Source organism: Microtus oregoni, unplaced genomic scaffold, assembly GCF_018167655.1.
Source record: "Microtus oregoni isolate MIOR12 unplaced genomic scaffold, Mior012 000003F_ref0000135, whole genome shotgun sequence".
Lineage (NCBI taxonomy): Eukaryota > Metazoa > Chordata > Mammalia > Rodentia > Cricetidae > Microtus > Microtus oregoni.
Window position 1 is genome coordinate 26,497,449 of NW_024543062.1, and position 21,635 is coordinate 26,519,083.

Genomic DNA, 21,635 nt, shown 5'->3' on the forward strand with positions numbered 1-21,635 from the left:
GACAGGGTTTCTCTGTAGCTTTGGAGCCTATCCTGGAACTAGCTCTTGTAGACCAGGCTGGCCTCAAACTCATAGAGATCCACCTGCCTCTGCCTCCTGAGTGCTAGGATTAAAGGTTTGCGCCACCACTGCCCAGCATGTTAACTCTCATAAAGAAAAGATATGTGACTTACAGTTCAGAGGCTCAGTCCATTACATCATGGTGCCACATGGTGTCATGCAGGCAGACATGATGTTGAAGAAGGAACTGGGAATCCCACATCTTTACCTGCAGGTAACAGGAAGTGCTCTGAAACACTCAGCATGGCTTGAGCATATATGAGACTTCAAAGTCCACCCCACAGTGACACATTCTGAAGGGCTGTCCCTCCTTGTCTTGACAATGTTTGGCAGGCACTTTCTTTTGTGTTCTGCTTGTTCAATTAGGACAAGAGACTGTCAGCAGATGAGGCAAGAGCATGTTCTTATCCAGTGGCTTACTTTTGCCACAAAGAAAGTAAACTCTATGTGGAGTTTCTTTGATGCCCATCATCTTCTCTGAAGTAGATTGGTGCTGCCAGGAACAGACATGTCTCATTGTCATAAAAAAAGAACCTAGGTTATTAAAACATTTAAAATGCCACATTCTGTAGATCTCTGAAGTGTTTGAAGATGACCTGTCTTACTAAAATATCTTTCTTTGACTTTGAAAACATACCTAATGCGAACTACACGTTTGACTATAATAGATGACTAATTTCCTGTATTTCCTTATTATCCTAAACACTTTGTAATAATAATTTTCAAGGACTAGAAATTTGCATTACTTTGTTAAATGAGTTGTATAGATACAATACCTTGAAAAAGAGTAGAAATATATGTTCAGTATATTCTACAAAATTAATCTCAAATTTGTATCCAATATACAAAAGCCCAATCCAATGTAAAACATTTAAAAATAGTAGTTGATTTTAAAAAGTAGATTCCATAATCTACTATTTTATCTTATCATATAAATATATCCCCCCTTTTTTCCTTTCAGAGTAGATTCAATAATCTACCCCTTTATCCTATCATATCTTTTCAGGATCCAATAAAGATACTGTCACCCCCAGACAGCAGGAAGTAAAATTAAGAATATGATGCCCACATTCCCAAGAGGTAGGGTGTGTGGTTTTTGCTCGTTCAATGGATTATGGATATTTTACATTGTTTAGGGGGTTAGTTACAAGTTATTATTGGTAATGGTCAGGAAAAAAAAGCCAAACAAAGGAAATTAGATTCAAAGTTCTTGTTTTGAAAAGAAAACAGAGATAGCTATATCGATTTTTTTTTTTTTGTCCAGTCTATATATAATGGGAAAGTGCAGGGCTTGTTTCAAATCCTGGCTGGAGTGAGTAGTCTGCTAGGCTGGATCATCTCATTTAGTCACCTCAAAATTATTTTGGTTTTTTTCGAGACAGGGTTTCTCTGTAGCTTTGGAGCCTATCCTGGAACTAACTCTTGTAGACCAGGCTGGCCTCGAACTCACAGAGATCCACCTGCCTCTGCCTCCTGAGTGCTGGAATTAGAGGTATGTGCCTCCACTGCCCGGAATGTTAACTCTCATAATGGGAAAACCTGTAACTGGGGAGACTTACAGTTCAGAGGCTCAGTCCACTATCACCATGGTGCCACATTTGTAGTTCAAAGCCGATTCTTAAGTGGTATTTTATAGCTTAGTGTTGTTATCAGACTCCTGGTGGAACCATCGTTGTGGGGCCTCATCCTCCTTATGGAGACTTCCAAGGTTGCTGTTAGGCGTGCTCATGGCTCACTGCAGAAAACTGATAGAAATTCAATTCCTAGCTCAGTTGGTAGTGCATGACACTCTTAATCTCAGGGTTGAGGTTTCGAGCCCCATGTTGAACGCCAAATGTATCAATGATTAATAAAAACCCAGAGACAGAAATTGGGGTTCAACCTGAAGGTCAAAAAAGCAAAACAGCCAGCCACTAGCTCTTACCTCTACCTTAGTCCAAAATGGTGATCCTGCCTCCAGGAATCTCAGAGTGAGACTGTGTTTGAAAGCTGTCTCCCCCTGTTTTATATTTCACCCTAGTGCCGGGATTAAAGGCGTGCACCACTACCACTTGGTTTCTATGGCAAACTAGGGTGGCTACTAGGATTAAAGGTGTGTGTCACCACTGCCTGGTCTATAAGGCTGATCAGTGCGAGTGTTTTACTCTCTGAACTTCAGGCAAGATTTTATTTATTAAAACACAAATGAAATATCACTACCGACACACTTCCTCCAACAAGGCCATAACTACTCCAACGAAACCACACCTAATAATGCTACTCCCTTTGATCATATGGGAGTCAATTACATTCAAACTACCACAGTAGCCTAGGCGGCCTCTTGATCCTTCTCCTGTTCAGTTGGTTGTTCAGATACCAGACAGCTCAGCTCTTTCCTGAGCTCAGTCCCAAGCCTCAGTGGGCCCCTTAGAGCAGTGGTTCTCAGCCTTCCTAATACTGCGACCCTTTAATACATCATATTGTGGTGACCCCCAACCATAAAATTATTTTTATTGCTACTTCATAATTACTGTAAATATCTGTGTTTTCCAATGGTCTCAAGCGACTCCTGTGAAAAGGTCAGACCCCAAAGCGTCTCAACCCATAAATTAGGAACGTTTCCCACTCTTTTGGGAGGCCCTGGGTCAGCAGAAGACCCAGAGCTGCCGTGGCCAAACTACTGAGCCACAGACACGGAGAGAGGCAAATCTGTGTTGTCTCAAACTCAAAGTTCCCAGCACCACCCCCACAATGATGTGGACAAGGTCTCACTATGTAGTCTTGGCCAGCTAGTAACTCACTTTATAGACCACGCTGGCCTTGAACTCACAGAGCTCCATCTACTTCATCTCCCAAGTACATGAATTAAAGATATGTGCCACCATTCCTGGCTTCTTTGGGTTTTTTTTTAAAGATACATTTGTTTATCTATTTATGTGTATGGGAGCAGCAGGTGGGGAGTGGTCAGGGGACAACCCGCACGAGTTGATTCTGTTCTTTTTCCCTATGGGTCCGGGAATCAGACACAGGTTGTCAGGCTTAGCAGTCTTTACCCACTGAGCCATCTTGCTGGTCCCTCTTTTGGAAGCTTTTTTTTTTTTAATGTATAGTCTTGCTGTCTAGCCCAGGCTAACCTAGAACTCACAATCCCCCTGCCTCAGCCTCCAGCACCAGGCCAGACCACTGTAACACTGACCATGCCTGGCTATTTGCCTGTCCTGACAGCGTCATGGAGCATGGACAAGGCCCGCACTGTTGCAGACGTCCAACTCAACTGAAGGGGCAAAAATTTACGCCGTGTCGGTGAACACCATGCCCAGATGCATGGTTAATAAAAATTGCATACAGTATTGGTCACTTAATTAAAACAAACTCCATCTGTACATATCAAAACCTTACAAGTTTGCTAGAACATTCTGTGTTCCCTCCGGAAATTAAACACCTGGATTTATCAAAACCCAGCCACCTTTGGATTTACTATGACCTCCCAGACCGGTTTGAAGGGGTGAGGGGACACTGTAATTAAAATCTGTCCAGAAGTTCAAAGTTGAGTAAACAGAGACATCTGGAAACACACGGGAGAGCCCAGTCGGTTCCTCAGAGCAGTGACAAAGTCCTCAGAGGACACGTGGGATTGTGCAGGGATAGTCTGCTCTTGTTAGCCTGGTCTGCGGTCACGTGAGCTCGTCCACGGTTAGGAGTTGCGGCAGAGGCCGGTGGTTCTCAGGCTCCCAAGTGCTGTGACCCTTTAATACCGTTCCCCGTGCTGTGGTGACCCCCAAGCATAATGTTATTTTCATTGTGTTGGACTAGATGTCCAACTATCAGGGAGGAGTTGCTCCAGACACCACTCACACATGCGCATTGATGCAAAAGCAAGAGGATTTTTATTCTGTCATGACAAGGCCCTTCAGGTTCGGGATATGAAGGGCAATGATAGCTGTTACAGTCCATCTTTTAAAGCAAAAAGCCACAGACACAACTTATTGGATTGGCTTATTCAAAGGGTTACTAGCAGTGATTGGTCTATTCCAGGGCAGGAGAATAGCTGCGTGATCGGGTAGATAAGGGAGAGCATCTCTGTGGTCTTCCTGACCTTGTTCTAGTGACTAAATCAATACATCAGGAACCGAGTCAACATCTGTGGGTTGTCTTTGCCTCAATTCCCAGAATGGAGTTATGTTTGAAGATTATTCACAAGGACACAGGAGGATAAGCAGTCCAGCATGGGGGGTGGGGGTGGGGGGGGCGACTGTCCCTTTTTCAAGATAGAGTGAGTGTAAGGTTTTAGAAAAATGTCTTAGGGTTGAGGGGGCTTAGAAATGCATTAGAGTCTTTCATTTGCTACTTCATAACTGTAATTTTGCTGCTGTTGTGGATCATAAGGTAAAGATCTGGTATGCAGGTTATCTACTCTGAGACCCATGAAAGGGTCAGTTGCCCCCACAGGTTGAGAACCACCGCTTTAGACGCAAGTAATTGGTGACTCAATGTGCGGGGGGGGGGGGGGGGGGATGTCATTTCTGTGTTTCACGGTGGGAGGAGGGTCGTGATGGTGATGGAGAGATTGAAGATTTCCACTTAGAGCCGGGCGATGGTGGCACACGCCTTTAATCCCAGCACTCGGGAGGCAGAGGCAGGCAGATCTCTGTGAGTTCGAGACCAGCCTGGTCTACAGAGCTAGTTCCAGGACAGGCTCCAAAGCCACAGAGAAACCCTGTCTCGAAAAACCAAAAAAAAAAAAATTTCCACTTAGTCGTCTTTGGCGGGCTGTGGGAGGTGACACTGATTTTCTAGAAGGCCCAGCACCCATATCAGGTGGCTAATAGCAGCCGGTAACCCGGCTCCAGAGCGCCTGACACTTTGCTTTGTTCCGGCCCTTCCTGGGCACCCGCATTCATGCAGACACAGGCAAATTAAAAGTAAACTCTTTCCTGCTCTTGAGAGTCAATTAGGCAAACCACGATGCAGTCAGGAGGTCTCGGAGAACAAGGCATCGTTTTGTGTAAAACTTTGGGTCTAATGTCAGTGTTAATGGCGGATGAAGTGCAGTCTCTCAAACCACTTAAATCGTTTATCCTTTTCTTTTGCTGCCTCCCCTCTGCATTCAAAAACAAGATACCTCCCAGAGCTAGGAGGTGGTGGCGCACACCTTTAATCCCAGCACTTGGGAGGCAGAGGCAGGCGGATCTCTGTGAGTTCAGTTCAAGGCCAGCCTGGTCTACAGAGTGAGTTCCAGGACAGCCAGAGCTATGTAGGGAAACCGTGTCCTAAATAACAGGAAAAAATAGAAAAAGGGGAGGAGAAGAAAGAGAGAGAAAAAGAAACTCAGACATTAGAATCTCAGTCAAGTACTGGGGGTAGCTCAATGGTGTAGGACTTGCCCAGCATCTGTGATGGCCTAGATTCTGTCTCTGGCACTGCGCTTACTTAGGTAATTTAAAACTCTAGTAGCTATATGTCAAAGGCTAAAAAGAAACAGGTACGATTAATTTCAATAATATATTTAAACCAATATTCCAATTATCATTTTCTTACATATAATTACTTTTCAAGCTGAGAAAAGTAGACTTTAATTAGATAATTTATTTATTTGTGTATTTAGACTTTTTTCTATTTTTTCCTTTTTTTTTTAATATTTATTTATTTATTATGTATACAACATTCCTTACATGCCTGCCTGCATACCAGAAGAGGGCACCAGATCTCATTATAGATGGTTGTTAGCCACCATGTGGTTGCTGGGAATTGAACTCAGGACCTTTGGAAGAGCAGTCAATGCTCTTAACCTCTGAGCCATCTCTCCAGCCCCCTATTTTTTCCTTTTTATTTGGGATGGGGTAGGGATCTATTTGAGACAGAGTCTCACTATATATCTCTAGCTGACTTGGAACTCACACAAATCCACCTGCCTCTATCTCCAGAGTGCTGGGATTAAAGGTATGTGTCACCACACCTGGCCTTCATTTGAATTTTTTGTTTTTGACTTTTTTTTTTAAATTGTTACCGGGCAGTGGTGGCATATCAGACAGCGGTGGTGGGTGCCTTTAACCAGCACTCTGAAGGCAGAGGCAGGTGGATCTCTGTGAGTTCGAGGCCAGCCTGGTTTACAGAGTAAGTGAGTTCCAGGACAGGCTCCAAAGCTACAGAGAAACCCTGTCTCGAGAAATCAAAGACAACAACAACAACAAAAATCGCTACATTTATTCACTTATCTATGTGCGTGCACGCGCGCACAATTGTACCTGTACATAAGTTAGATGACAACTTTCAGGAATAAGTTGTCTCCTACCAGGAGAGTCTCAACTCAGGTTGTCAGACTTGAGAGTCAACATCTTTACCAGATCACCAGCCCTTTTCGTTGTTGTTTTGAGATGGAGTCTCTTTATCCCAGGCTGGACTTGAACTTGGGATGCAGCCAAGATGACCCTGACCTTCAGATCCTCCTATCCACCTCCCTGAAAAGTGCAGAGTCATATCTATGCAAGTGATAAGTGCCCATTACACCCCGATTATACAGTTCTGAGGTCATAGGTGCCTGTTACATCCTGGTTATGCAGTGCACGGGGTCAGAGGTGCCCATTACACCCCACTCCACCAGGCTTACGCAGTGCTGGGAGTGGAAGCCAGGATGTGGTTGCCAGCTAAAAGCAAGTACTCTGCCTGCTGAGCTATATCCCTGGGCTTTTAAGGTCTTCTCTGAAACATGCAGCAATTCCTGGGATGGGGAGGGGGGAGCTTGGCTTGCACACAACTGCTGGAGAGAAAACTTAGGGGCCGACTTGGCAGGATCTATGGAAACTCCCAACATGGTTGCTTGTACCGGGTGACATCTCATCTGAGAATCTGCCGGTGTCCACATCGTGAAATATACATTGTTCTTTGTCCCATAATTCCTGAGATCATTGGGCTTTCAGAGTGACAAGTGTCTTTTTTTTTTTTTTTTTTTTTTTGAGTTGGTTGGCTGGTAATTCCTGGTGCAAGCCAGAGACCAAAGGAATGTTAGAAGGCGGGGACTTCCACCCTTAGCTCCCTGTGGAGGGGAAATAGGTGGAAGGTAATCAATTGTGTGTTCAGGGAAGCGTCCAAAAGAAAAAGGAACGCGCTGAGGCTTAGCTCAGAGGTACTGACCTTCGGTGGCATCTAGGGAGGACATGGGAGTGCTGCAATGGTTCTCACGTGCCAGTAGAGGTCTGGGCCACACTGTAGTGAATGAAAGAAGAGGGGGCTGTAGGGCGGTCCGAAGCACTAGGAAGAGAGCCTCCACTTTGGTGGGTGCTGAAGTTGGGGGGCGGGGCGGGGTTCTCCCCGCCTGTAGGTAATGCCAGAATTGTAAAGTTGGAGTCGGGCGCCTGCTGCAGGAATGACTGATTGATCGATCCTGTATGGGGAAAGACACTGCACGTTCAGCCACAGATGAGAATCTAGGAGAGACTAAGATGGGCCTTCTTTCCTCTCCACACTTGGTGTGGCTCCAGAAGCCGTACCATAAACACTAGAGTTGAAATGTCCACTGCGTGCGAGGCGAACTAGAGGACCGTGAAGCTCCGCAACGGAAAAACAACGTAGCCGGCACAGAGCACTGGCTGGACCACGCAAGTCGTGCTAGGGCGGTGGTGCACGCCTTTAATCCCAGCATTCAAGAGGCAGAGGAAGGTGGATCTCTCTGAGTTCGAGGCCAGCCTGACCTACATACAGATCGAGTTCCAGGACAACCAGGACTACACAGAAAAACCCTGTCTCAAAAACCTAAATAATTAACTGAAGAAAGACTACACAGAAAAACCCTGTCTCAAAAACCTAAATAATTCCCTGGGCAGTGGTGGCACACACCTTTAATCTCAGCAGCTGGGAGGCAGAGGCAGGCAGATCTCAGTGAGTTCAAGGACAGCCTGGTCTACCAAGTGAGTTCCAGGACAGCCAGGACTGTTGCACAGAGAAACCCTGTCTCAAAACATCAAGATAAATAAATAAATAAAAATAAAGAAAGAAAAAAGGGAAAATAGAAAAAAAAAACCTGTTTCTTTCAAGTATTTGATCCTAGCAATGAAAACAAACAGACAAAAAACCAGAATTTCTCACCCTTTGGAAGGAATCAATTAAAATATGAGTGGGAGTTTTAAGAAGGTAAGTTGGGGGCAAACAGATCACATTTGGGGGTGAATGTCTTTATTCCCACAGCTAACACTGCACAGAACACTGTCTCCGGTGCTCACAGACAGGACGGCCTTCCTTAGATTACCCAGAGGAATTGCTTCATGGTGTCCCAGCTCCACACAATACATCAGGGACTATGTGATACATTTTATACAATCAGGGCCAGGACTGCCAGGGCTGTGGGTGAGTCTTAGCTTTGCCCCTGAGCTGTGACCCTGGGCTTGTCCTGGCTCCTCTGGACGGCAGTGGCTTTTGGCTGAACTGAAATCTCTAAAATTCTTTTGAGTTCCAAGGGACTTTTGTGATTACTATTATCTAGAGATGGCCTTGGCTGGGGGTGGCGGTTGGGGGGGTAGAGGATCCAAAGTCCAGTTAGGGCTAAGGGCGCCACCTGGTGACCAAGTTTGTAAGTACGATTGTCCATTATTTCTTGTTTAATCTCTGTTCCTCTCCTCCCCTCCTCTGATGGTTAGTCTTGGTTGTCAGCTTCGCATGGCCTCAAACCTGAGAAGAAGGGACTTTCAAATGAGGCCCATCTGCCGGGCATTTTCTCAGTTGGTAATTGATGTAGGAGGACTCAGCCCACTGTGGTCTGTGCCGTCCCTAGGCACTCGGCCCAGGCAAAGCTACACAGAATCTGCACTAAACTGCCGATTCCTGCCTTGGTTTCTCTCTGTGATGAACTTCAAAGTGTAAACTGAAAGAAATCCTTTCTCCCTATTTTGTCTTTTGTCATAACGCTTATCAGAGCAAACAAAGAACACCAGAACACTTCCTTTTTTTTTAATTATCATTGAAACTGATTAAGTAGCTTGTGTTGGCCTCAAATTACTGATTTTAGTGCCTCAGCCTCCCAAGCGCTGGACAGTGTGTTCATCAGGTTTAGCTGAAACAACGTGTCTATAATTCCAGGTTAGACCTACGGACTGGTTTTTGTTATTTTGTTGTTTCCTGTGTGTTTTTTAAGCTTCTTAAAATATATATGTTTTAAGTGTATCTTTACTTGTTTTCTTAAAGGCTTATCTGTGTGTGTATGTGTGTGCCAGAAGCGGGTGTGGTCTGATCCTCTGGAGCTGAGTTGGGGCGGGGGTGGGGGGATAGGGGGTGAGGGGTGGGGGGGTGGGGGGTTGTAAAGAGCAGCCTGGTCTGAGTGCTGGGAGCCAATCTTGGGTCCTCTGGAAAAGCGGCAGTGTCTGCTCTAAACCACTGAGCCCTGTCCCTACCCAATTATTTTATTGTAGTGGAGAATGAACCCAAAACCTTACAGATGTTACTAAATTGCAACCCCAACCCTTTTAAAATTGTTGATATTTTTTTTGGTTGTTTTTGTTCTTTTTTTTCCAAGACAGGGTTTCTCTGTTGTATTCTTGCTGTCCTGAAACTCCCTCTTGGCCTTGAACTTTAGAGATCCCTCTGCCTCTGTCTCCTGAGTGCTGGGATTAAAGGCCTATGACATCACTCTGGCCTTTACATTGCTATTTTGAAACAGGGCCTTGCAATGTAGCCCCTGGCTGGCCTCAAACTTGGAATCCTCCTGCTTCAGCCACCATCTGGAGTTGCAGGGGTGCACCGCCACTCCAGCCCTGAGAGTGTGGAGAGCGATGCAACAATGCACGTTCTCCTGGAACTAGGGGATGTAGCTTTCATCCCCAAACCCTTCCATACTGGGGTTTATCAACTACTTCTTGAGGCCAGATATAGCAACCGACAGCTACAGTCTCAGGTAGTACTTGAGAGTCTGAGGCAGGAGGATTATTTGAGCCCATGAGTTTGAGGCCAACTTGGTCAACATAGTAAGACCCTCAGTCAAATTAAAACAAAACAAAAAACAGGCCTGGAGAGATGGCTCAGCAGTTAAGTACTTGGCTCCCAGCATTCACAACGGCCTGGTATTCCAGCTCAGGGGGATCAGACCACACCTCTGTAGAAACTTGTACACACTTTAAGTATTTTTCAGAAAAGAAAAAAAATATTTAAACCCAGGTAGTGATGGCTCATATCTTTACTTCCAGCAGTTGGAAGGCAGAGACAGGCAGATCTCTTGAGTTCAAGGCCAACCTGGTCTATAGAGCGAGTTCTACAGCTAGGGCTACACAGAGAAACCCTGTCTTGGAAAAAAAAAAAAAAACAAGAACAAAAATCCATTTCTTCATAAAGAAAACTATCAGAACCCTTTATAAACTTGGATATGAGGTTCTGATGATTTGGGGTTTATTTCTACTCCCCGTGCCTCCATTTCTTTATCTGTAGAATGGGGACACAAACCCGGAGGGGAGTTAAAAGCTGGAACAGCTCGTGCCGCTGTGCCCGGTGACAGCAAATTCTACCTTCTTGCTCCTGCCAGTTCTTCTACTGCGGTAGCGGAATCCCTGACGATCTGTCAGTTATTATGCGAAAGAAGCAGGTTTGGCTCACAGTTCTGATGCTTGACAAATCCAAGAGCACGGCCAGCATCCAGAGGCTTCTGTCCCCTCTCAGAACGCTGGAGGAGTGACTGTGGAAGCCACAGCAGGGCTGTGGGCGGGACTGAGGGCTGTGGGCGGGACTTGAGGGCTGTGGGCGGGGCTGAGGCTTGGTCACTAGGGGGCTTACTGCCCCCCACCACCCCTGTAGCTACTGGGTGCAGAGGTGTAGCTTTCCAGCAGGGAAGAGGTAGGGTTCAGAGAAGTTCAAGTAGACAGGGAGAGGAAGGAAGAGATGGGGGGTAGGGAGGAGGTAGAGAAAGTGTACCCAAGAATAGACTCATTGTATAGCAACCTCGAGCTAACTATCCCTGCCTAGTCTGTGACTTATCTACTCTAGTTACCTCAGTTCCTCCCATTAAAACAACACTAGGAATTAAGGTTTCTAGATACAAACTTTGGGGGACGTATTGTTGGTATGAGCGATGTGGGCGCATGAAGGCTAAGGTTAGCGTCAGGAGACTTCCTCCTGAGCAGGGTCTCTCACTTGAACTTAGAGCTTGCTGTTACAGGCTGGTCTAGCTAGCCAGCTCGCTTCCGGAGTTCCTTGTCTCAAATAAAATAAAAAATCTTAAAGAAGAATGAGCGACCAGGCAGTGGTGGTACACGCCTTTAATCCCAGCACTCGGGAGACAGAGGCAGGAGGATCTCCAAGTTCTCAGCCAGCCTGGTCTGCGGAGTGAGTTCCAGGACAGCTAAAGCTTCTCAGGGAAACTCTGTCTCAAATTTTTTTTATTCTATTATGTGTATGACTGTCTGTCTGCTTTATGTGTGTGTGTCCATGCACGTATGTGCCTGGTGTACTTGGAGGCCAGAAGAGGACATCAGATTCGTTATTATAGGAGCTACGGGTGGTTGTGAGTCACCAAGTAGATTCTGGCTGACAACCAAACCACAAGCACCCTTAACCTCTGAGCCAGCCTTGGTCTTGGGATTCTTAAGGCAGGGCTTTTTGTAGACAAGCTGGTCTTGAACTTGTTATGTAGCCCAGGATGAGTTTTCCCACCTGATCCTCTTGCCTCCACTTGCCAAACGCTGGGGTGAGAGGAGAGAGCTACCACAGCAAGCTCTGTGTGCTAGGGTTTTAGTTAAGCAGAGTTGGGTGTGGTAACACAGGCCTTTAGTCCCAGCTCTCTGAACTCTGAGTGTGCAGTCAGCTTGGCCTACATAGTAAGTTCCATGTCACCAAGGGTTGCATAGCGAGATGCTGTTCCAAAAGCAAAAACATAATTTAAAGGGGGGGGGACAGCAAATGTCCCTCAAGAAATAAGGGCGTCTTGGAATGTGTGCACAGTAAGCATTGCACTTTATAAGCACTGTGTCCTAAGTGGAAAATGCAATGTCTATAATAAAACAGGTGGAAATGGAATGTCTAATAAAAATATTTAAATTGGCAAAAAAAAAAAGAAAGAAGGGCATCAACCGTAGAAAAACACTTCTCTCCCAATGTTCTCAAGATAGCCCTGATTTTTTTTTTCATTTTTATGGTTTATTTAACTTTATTTTATGTGCATTGGTGTGAAGTGTCAGATCCCCTGGAACTGATCTTCAGACAGTTGTGAGCTGCCATGTGGGTGCTGGGAATTGAACCCGGGTCCTCTGGAAGAGCAGTCTGTGCTCTTAACCACTGAGCCATCTCTCCAGCCCCGACTGAGCCATCTCTCCAGCCCCGACAGCCCTGATTTTATTGTTAGAAATCTCTCATTTTCATTTGTGTGTGTGTGTGTGTGTGTGTGTTTGCATTTCTTGCAGCTGCCCTGGGGCCAGAGCTAGTGGAGCCCCTGGAGCTGGGGTTCCAGACTGCTGTGCAACACCCAGCCAGGGCCCTGGGATCCTCTGAAAGAGCAACATGTTTTGATCTTAGCCGCTGAGCCATCTCTGTGTAGCCATGAATCTTACCGTGTTCTTTCCTCCTCTTTTCTAGGTGCTGGGACTACCTCCCTCCCCACCCACTCCCACCCCTGACACATGTTAGATATAAGAAAAATGAGGCAGACAGACGATCTCATCACTACTGGAACAGCGAGGGGCCCACCGTTTCAGAGGGATGAAGGTTGCTAGGCACTTGGAGGAGTTGGAGAACATGTGTGCATACATAGGTAGCTCCCAGGGAGTTCCAGCAGCTGGCTGTTCTGCATCATGGCTGGGAGCAGGGTGGGTTGTTTCCCACACAGCATGTTGTTTCTGCAGTTGGGGCTGAATGGCCGGGCTGAGGCTAAGCCCCTGTATCTGGATTGGGACCACTGCCCAGTATAACCTGACTCCATCCTTCATGACCCGAGGCTATTACCTAGCGTACCCCAACTCTGGAAGGGTAGAAAGAAGGGAGAGGGGCCAGAGTTTCAGGGCAGGGGACTTCTTCCATCTGGAGGGGACAAGGGGACAATGGTGAAAGGGACATGTGAGGTGGGATAGGGGTTGGTAGTTTTCAGTCGGGGGGAATTCAGGGACCCCCACCCCCCCGGGGCAGTGAAGGCTTGTAGTTTTTTTGCTGGAGGAACATGGTGTGACAGTTTGAGAAGGCAGGGACCAAAGATAAAGTTGATAAATTCATACTGACTGGGCCGGCCAGTGCGGTGTTCCACAATCCCCCAAACAGTCCAGACAGCCTTCCAGAAAGTACTGTCTGTTTTGTTTTGGACTCTTTCTAATACTCATTTGGCAATCACCGGGACTAGGCCAGATTGGTTTGCAGTAAAAATAACATTCTTCCCCTAGGAAGACATAGAAGCCTCCCTGTTGGCAGACATTACGTCTGAGGTTTGGGAGGACCACTACAGCCAGGGATTCCTTTTGATTTTAGGGTAACTAGGCTTTCTTGTACCAAGGTTGGGTCTTCCATAACCTGGTGGAATTGACTGTGTCTTTCTTGTTGGAGTCCTATTGCTGTTGTGGGCCCAGGAGGCTACTGTAGGGTGAGATCCATCGGGAGGGCTTAATGGGACCTTTCGTTTGGATATGAGGGGAAGTTCAGTAATTAAAACACGTGAATCTGAGAACAGTCGGGGGGAAACGAACAATCCAAGGGAGGAGGAGCCAGAGTGGGTAGAACTAAAAGCCCCTACATAGGAGGAAGCTTGACGCTTAATTTTCCTCTGGTCCTGTGTCTTTGGGTCCCGTCTCACACCAGTTAGGACATGGACGCAGCACGGCTGGAGGAGAAGGGCACGGATGGCGTCCCCAGGGGTACTCAGGTCTAGCATGCAGTACTGCGGCAGTCAGAGAATGGAGCTGGTCCTGAGAGACATGAGCTGGCCTGAGATTTCTCTACGGTGTCTGAGAGATGGTGAGACGGCTTCAACTGATGGAGAGAAAAGGCTTTAGTTCTGCTAAAGACCTGGAACTCGCACAATAGACCAGGCTGGCCTCAACTTCACAGAAATCCACCTGCCTCTGCCTCCTGAGTGCTGGGATTAAAGGCATGTGTGTGCCACCACCAACCAGCGGCTCCAGCTATATGTTTTAGTTCTGAGTCCTGAACCAAGGTCCAGAGTGGCAAAAATAGGAACAAGTTGGATGAAGTTGGGTCCCCACTTCAGAGGTCACCTGCACTGCGTTAAACAGTTTAGGGTACAGATTTCCTTCCGAACTGCCGAAAGGGACGTTATGAAAAGGACACAGTTAAGAGTGCCTCAGAGGCCGGGCGATGGTGGCGCACGCCTTTAATCCCAGCACTTGGGAGGCAGAGGCAGGCGGATCTCTGTGAGTTCGAGACCAGCCTGGTCTACAAGAGCTAGTTCCAGGACAGGTTCCAAAACCACAGAGAAACCTTGTCTCGAAAAACCAAAAAAAAAAAAAAAAAAAAAAAGAGTGCCTCAGAGGAGGGTCCTGGTATCCACGGGGTCGCAAGAAGACCCAACAGATGGCAGGAATCCAGAGCCAGAGTCAGGAGGTGAGTGACGGCAAACCTGTGAGAAACGGGAAGAAGATAGCACTCACGTGGGTTTTGTTTAATAAGGTTAGAAACAATTGTACAACTGGCTAGACCATGCACCGGAGTCCTGGAGGAGACTGTGATGAGCAGTTTGCAACATCAGACTCCTGCCTGAGGAACAAGCACCTGGAAGCTTCGTAAAAGAAGTCAGGTAAAGTCAGCATCTCGTTGACAACTTAAAAAAGACCTAAAATCCTAGTTTTTTTTTTTAAAAAAAATATTTATTTATTTATTTATTATGTATACAATATTCTGTCTGTGTGTATGTCTGCAGGCCAGAAGAGGGCACCAGACCTCTTTACAGATGGTTGTGAGCCACCATGTGGTTGCCAGGAATTGAACTCAGGACCTCTGGAAGAGCAGTCAGTGCTCATAACCTCTGAGCCATCTCTCCAACCCCCAGTAAGTAACTCTTATAAGATTAGGATTTTATAATTTTATCCCCGTTAAAGATTTTGAACCTTAAAAGTTATCATTTTGAGCCAGGCAATTAGACACGCACCATTAATCCCAGCATTTGGGAGCCAGAAGCAGGCAGATCTCTGAGTTCCAGGCCAATTTGGTCTACAGAGCGAGTTCCAGGACAGACACATTACAGAGAAAAAGCCTGTCTTGAAAAACAAACAAACAAACAAAAGTTATAATTTTGAATTGAAGCTCTTTTAGTACTAAAATAAACTTTAAACCATTCATTCTATGGAAAGAATGGGAACCTCATTTCCCAAGCCTTTTATAGTGAGTGTACTTTTATAAAAGATAAAAATTTTGTATATGATTCAGTTTTTCCAAATAGCTAAAGTTTAACTAAGTTAGAAAAGACATAAGCGATTGGATATACATAAGACAGAAATGATTGGACATACATCTTTAAGTGGGATTTTGTTAGCATGAGTGGACCATTATAATCTTGGGAATTTAGATACATCATGTTGTTCCAAATTACGATTGTCTGTATATGGACTTTCAACTATTAACTTTTTTGGTTGTTGCAGATTTTAAATTAAAAAAAAAAAAAACAAGGGGCTGGAGAGATGGCTCAGCGGTTAAGAGCATTGCCTGCTCTTCCAAAGGTCCTGAGTTCAATTCCCAGCAACCACATGGTGGCTCACAACCATCTGTAATGAGGCCTGCAGGAAGAATACTGTACACATAATAAACAAATAAATAAATATTTAAAAAAAAACAAGAAAGTGGGAGTGGGGTGGTGGTATTCAGAGAGCTAAACGTTTGTTATTACATACGTATGCACACACACACATACACACACACACACAAACACACATCAACCGGACGCTGGTGGCACAGGCACCAACACTTGAGAGGCAGAGGAAGAATTCAGAGTTTGGTGCCAGCTTGGTCTACAGAGTAACTTCCAGGACAGCCAGGGTTATGCAGAGAAACCCTGTCTTGAAAAAAACAAAAACAAACAAACAAAAAACCAAAGCTATGATGTTGGAGTTATTATTGCGAGATTTTAGAAAAAGGGTCCCTTTTCACTTCTTCAAATATGAGCATCCTGTTAGCTGGCTTTATTATGTGCCTGTCACAGACTCAGGGAGCCGCCTAACCCAGGACTGCGACCTTGGAGGAAACTATAAAATAACACGCTTGGGTCTGGAGCCGGCAGGCCAAATCCATCTGCAGAAACAGCTCTGCAGTGAAGTGTTATTATCCACATCCAAAAGCTACAGATTGAACCCAGGAAACTACATCTCCATAGGTGGTTTGTATTTGTCTGTAGATGAGGCAGGCAACCTGAAAAGCCCAACAAGTAGACGTAAGAGCAATAGCAAGTGGGGCAGAAACAAAGGAAGACCAAAGGCACGTGCTAAAGATGCCCTAAGAACAAAAATACCATCGTATCTCAGGGAAAACAGGCTGGGAGGGGCAGTAGAAACAGCGGGCACCAGGACACACTCGTGAGTGGGAGCTGAGTGGCAGGGGTGAGATGAGTTAAAGGAGCTTGGTGCGGGCAGCGGCGGGGGCTACATGAGGCAGGGGCCTCAATCCATTGGCCGGTATATTTGCACAAACTGTCTAGGTCTGTAGGTCTGTGAAATCATCAAAATTTACCCGGGCACCGGTGGTGCCGCAGGGCTTTAATCCCGACCTGGGAGCCAGAGGCAGGTGGATCCCTGAGTGTGAGGCCAGCCTGATCTACAGAGCACACTCCAGGACAGCTAAATCTGTCTCAACAAAAACTAAAAACAACAACAAAAAAAAAAGGAGGAGGAGGAAGAAGAACCTTTAGCATTTGTTTAAATGATTTGGTTTAAGCTTGAAATGACAGGCAGAACTGGTGGAGAATCCCACACACACACACCATGGGGAAAGATGAAAAAAAAAAAAGTGCCCAGGCTCATAACACTCCCAAAGTCAGTTGAACCCGAGAAGTTCCCCGACTCTCCAAGACTTCCTGATTTGGAGAAGGAGTGAGAAGCTTCCAGGATTTCTGGGGTTTGGGTGGGCGCCTCTGAGTTAAACCCTGAGGAAGGGTTACCTTGTTCTGTAGAATTTGGGTGCGTGATGGCAGTGATCAAACTGTGAAAGGGAGAGGAAGGGACAGAGGAAGATGGTTGGGGAGGACTTGGAAGAGTCGAGCTGGGTGTACACAGGGCATCAATAAAGCCCTGGGAACCAAAGTTCCGTCCGTGGGACTTGCTTGCACTACTTACTCTCGGAGGCAGAGGCCGCAAAAGACCAGAGGTCTCGGTCAGACTGGCGGCTCTTTGGCCTGTATAGCAAGCTTAAGGGTGTCCATTGTAGGAGCCAGCCATGATGAGTTAAATAGAAACAGACAACCCAAAGGAAGTTCTTTACTTCCAACCATTATCACCGGCCCGTGCAGGATTTAGCCATTGATGAGTTTAATGGAGGCCTGAGTCTCAGTAGTTTACCCTGAAGCAATACTTGGTTGCTGGAAGGACCATAACCAGAGACTGCCCAGGTACCAACCAGGAACACACCATCCAAAGGAAATGGCTAAGGTTTCAACTGTTGTAGATAAGCTCACTGCCAGTACACATTCACCAGGACACCCCTAGACAAATGTCAGCCAATCAGAGGTCCTGAACCTTAGAAACCCCTCACCCCCACCTTTACTCTAACTCAACTCTAACAGAGCTCGGGGCTCTGCATTTATTCAAATATGATGGACATGCGGAGAGACTGAGTTTGCAAACTTGTATAAAATAAAGACTCTTTACTTTTACGTACGGGACTCGGTCTCCTTGTTGGTTTTTGGGGGACTTCGCGGATCTGGGCATAACATCCATGTCCCCAGAGGAATGTCCCCAAGGAAGAAGGACCCTAAAAAGATCTCAGGTTTCTGCAACAGATGTAAGAAAATGAGGCAGAGAGGCAGACAGATTGGAATTCAGCAAGCAAAGAAGGCGTTACTGGGACTACTGGGGGCCTCAACCTCTCCCAGGGATGAAGGCTGAGTGCATTTAGAGGGACTGGGGGCAGGCTACTATGTATACATAAGGAGCTATCAGGAGTTACAGCTCTTTTTTCTGTGGTTTGACGGGGAACAGAGTGGGTCATTTTCCATACAGGGTATATGGCTTCTGCAGATGGAGCCAAACAATCTGACTGGAGCCAAGGAACCCCTGATGGTTAGGGGCTATTTCTCAGTTCAGCCTGACTCAGTTCCTCATGACCAGAGGCTATTAGCCAATGCTAGCCAAGTGCTCCAACACTGACTCCAGCCCATGGAGCTCTAACTCCACAGATTAAGACACAGGTCAAGCTACATGTCCCAGTTCTTAGCAAAAATAACACTGTCTTGGCCACAAATATATGCAAATACTTGAGTATCTATTTAAGTACAGGAGACAGGAACCAAGGTTACCCCTTGATCCTCTGACCCGCAGGTCCCTTTTTTGAGGGCTACTTGGAGTTACCTCATCCAGACGAAAAGGAACCTTCTCAGCCGCGGGGCTCAGGAGAGTGAATGTATGTGGTTTATTATCTCCCAGAACCTGCTTGGCTGCTCTCACCTGCTGGTGTAGCTGGCTCACCCACTTCTGAGCAGCTTCCCGGGTCTGCTTCTCTGGGAACCTGGACAGCCATCTTCCTGTTCCTCTGAGAGTAGCAATTTCACTGTCTAAGGGGTAGATCTTCCTTCCAAGTCCCGTGGGTTTCAGAGCCACAGAAATTCACCATCCCGGTCTCTGGTCCTGAGAGGCTGAGTTCAGGTTGTGAACGGCAAGCTCATTTGAAAACTCCCGTTTCCCCTCCTACCCTACCAGCCTTTCTTCTTGGATGCTTTCCTGCTTATCTGCCTTTTAGTTTCTCCAGGTTCCAGGCAACTGCAGCAACAGGCTTCTCCCTAGGCTGGTCCTCACGGGCTTCTCCCCGCCCCGCCCCCAGAGAGCCCCAGGGCATACCTCTAGGTTGTTGCTAGGACCCAACTCTCAGTCACCTCTAGGGACAGGAGGAGTAGGGCAGAAATAACTGGCACAACACCGGCTCGCCTGAGTTTTCAACGACCCAGACGGCTGACGCAATCTCCACGAAGCAGCCAGAACCTGGTCAGTTCCTACCCCCCTCTCCCGCCACGGTATCAAGGACTAGGGGTGTGGCTCAGTGGTAGAGCACCTGCCCAGCATGCTGGAGTCCCTGGTACCCTTTCCCAAGCACCTCAAGAAACAAGCAAAAACGAGGCAGCAGCCTGAGACCTGGGTTCAAATTTACTTCTGTAATGAGGTCTCTTGGAATCACCTGGAAAGTGGGGGTGGCAATGTCCACCTCTCTGGGGAGCCAAATGCCAGCGAGTGACTAGGAGCTAGACAGGCAGGCGGACAGACAGGGAAATTCTGCCTAACAGACAGTGGAGATCCGAAGCTTTCTCACCCTCATGGCCGAGATAACAGCCTGGAAGTCTTTTCCTCCTGCTAGCAGGGCCTGCAATGGCTGTTTGTGTCATGTGACAAAGTTCCTGCGGAGCTGCCACCCAAGATCTACTCACTCCAGATAGGGAACCCAGGGAACCCACAACAGACCAAAGTCCAATCTGGTGAACCAAAGAATTTTATTGGGGTTACTCACAGGAGTGTGGGTGAGAGGTTACTTACAAGAATAGAAATGAGTCAAAGGCACCTGTATCATCGAAGCCTGTCCCAGCGTGGGTGACACCTGGACACATCCTGGATCACACTGTACATCCGGCCCAAGGGGTTGGACTTCGGTATCCCTGAGCCCTCTCTCCGCTTTGTGGGGACGCTCCCCACACCTTGCCGCCCTGTGGGGACACACTCTCTACGCCTTGCTGTGTGCTTCTTCACCCTGTGAGATTGTTGTGATCCAGCTGCCCTCACTCCCCCTGACTGCCAGCAAAACGTCCTTGTGGTCTGTAATTGACAAGGATGTTTGTGTTCTTTCTGGCCGGTGGGTCTCCACAGAAGGAATAGAGGTATAAAAGGTTGCTGGGCAAAATAAAGGTTGCTGTTCTTCCACCTGAAAAGAAGCCTCCCTATCTCAATCCAGGCAAACACCTCCCCCCCCACACACACACCCCAGTCTTGGCTCTCCAGGCTGCGCTGGCTGCAGCGAGATTTTTCCTGCCTTTTAATTCGTTGATTGGTGGTGGTGAGGAGGACCCAAAGCAGACAAGACCAGTCATGTGTAGCAACCTAGACAGGTGTACCTCCTCATTTTTAGTTTTTTTATCTTATTCTTTTTTACTAGTGTATACGAGTTACTATACACTTAGACACGAAGGTGCCCTGGGAGACCAGAAGAGGGGATCCGAGTCCCCAGAGCTGGAGTTACTGGCAGTCGTGAGCTGCCTAATGTGGTGCTGAAACTAAATGCAGGTTCTCTGCAAAAGCAGTAAGCACTCTTGGCTGCTGGATCATCTTTCCAGGTCCCCACCGTCCATATTTGATTGTGAGATTTAGGGTCTTGGCTCAGATGAGATTCCTATGACAATGCTCAATTTTGTCTATCAAAATGTTGCTTGATTACTTTGGGGTAAGTCAAGGCACTTTGTCCTTATATAGCCCCTTGAGGGTCTCTTACTGTTGCCTCTGTCCTGCCCGAGTCCCCATGGGAAACCTTAGCTGTCCAGTGAGTCTTCTTGGCTGGGCATGTCAGGCCAAGGTGTTTCCCAACACTATCCCTGACCCTAATCTGAAGGGGTGGCTGTTTCCTCTCCATGATGCCCAAGTATCCAGACCTCTATCCCCATGGCCTTAGGTGTCATGGAAGAAGTGACAGCATTGGAACTTGGTTGAACAGGATCTGGAGGCAGATAAGTGAAATCTAGCCCTGGTTTTACCAACAATCAACTTGTCTTGGAGAGCAGTGCGAGGGAGTAATATAATGGACTGCCCTCAGTAGAAAGGGGCCACAAGGTATTTCAGATCCAAGGGTTGTGTAGGAACTTTGTGGTTGAATCAGCAAGTTCTGAAATTCCCCTTCTGGGCACCATCATGGTTCCAGAACATTCCAGACTCTTAGCCAAAACATTGCTGGGCAATGCTTCTACCCACAGACAGCTTGTTGACTCCAGGCCAGAAAGTTTGCCTGTAGAGCCCAAGAAACATCAAAACCAATTAACATAGCCAGGCACGGAGTGGCATGGTGGACCCTTGTAATCTCAGCACTTGGAAAGCTGAGGCAGGAGGATCGCCTCAAAATAGAAGGCTGAGTGACATGGTGTGCCCAACAATAATACACATCCATTTAATACATAAGGGGTGGGGACGAGGTGTGTGGTCCTGGGGATAACAACAGGAAGTTGGGGTCAACAGGATAAACACCTTCTGTTTACAGATTCCAAGGCATTTCTCTCTAGGACGCCCCATGGGGGTGGGGGTGGGGAGTCTTTCAGAACAGAACCAGCGATTTTTTATTTCAAATTTAGCTTTTCCCCATATTTTACTTCGGTTTTGGGGTGCTGGGATGGAAGGTGCTGGCGCTATACGACTGAGCATCATCCTCAGCCCTCCCAATATTTTTTTTATAAGGGCTGGGAGAGCGGAAGCTGAGGGACGCCCACCTCCCGGAGCCCACAACGAAGATTCCACGGCGCCTAC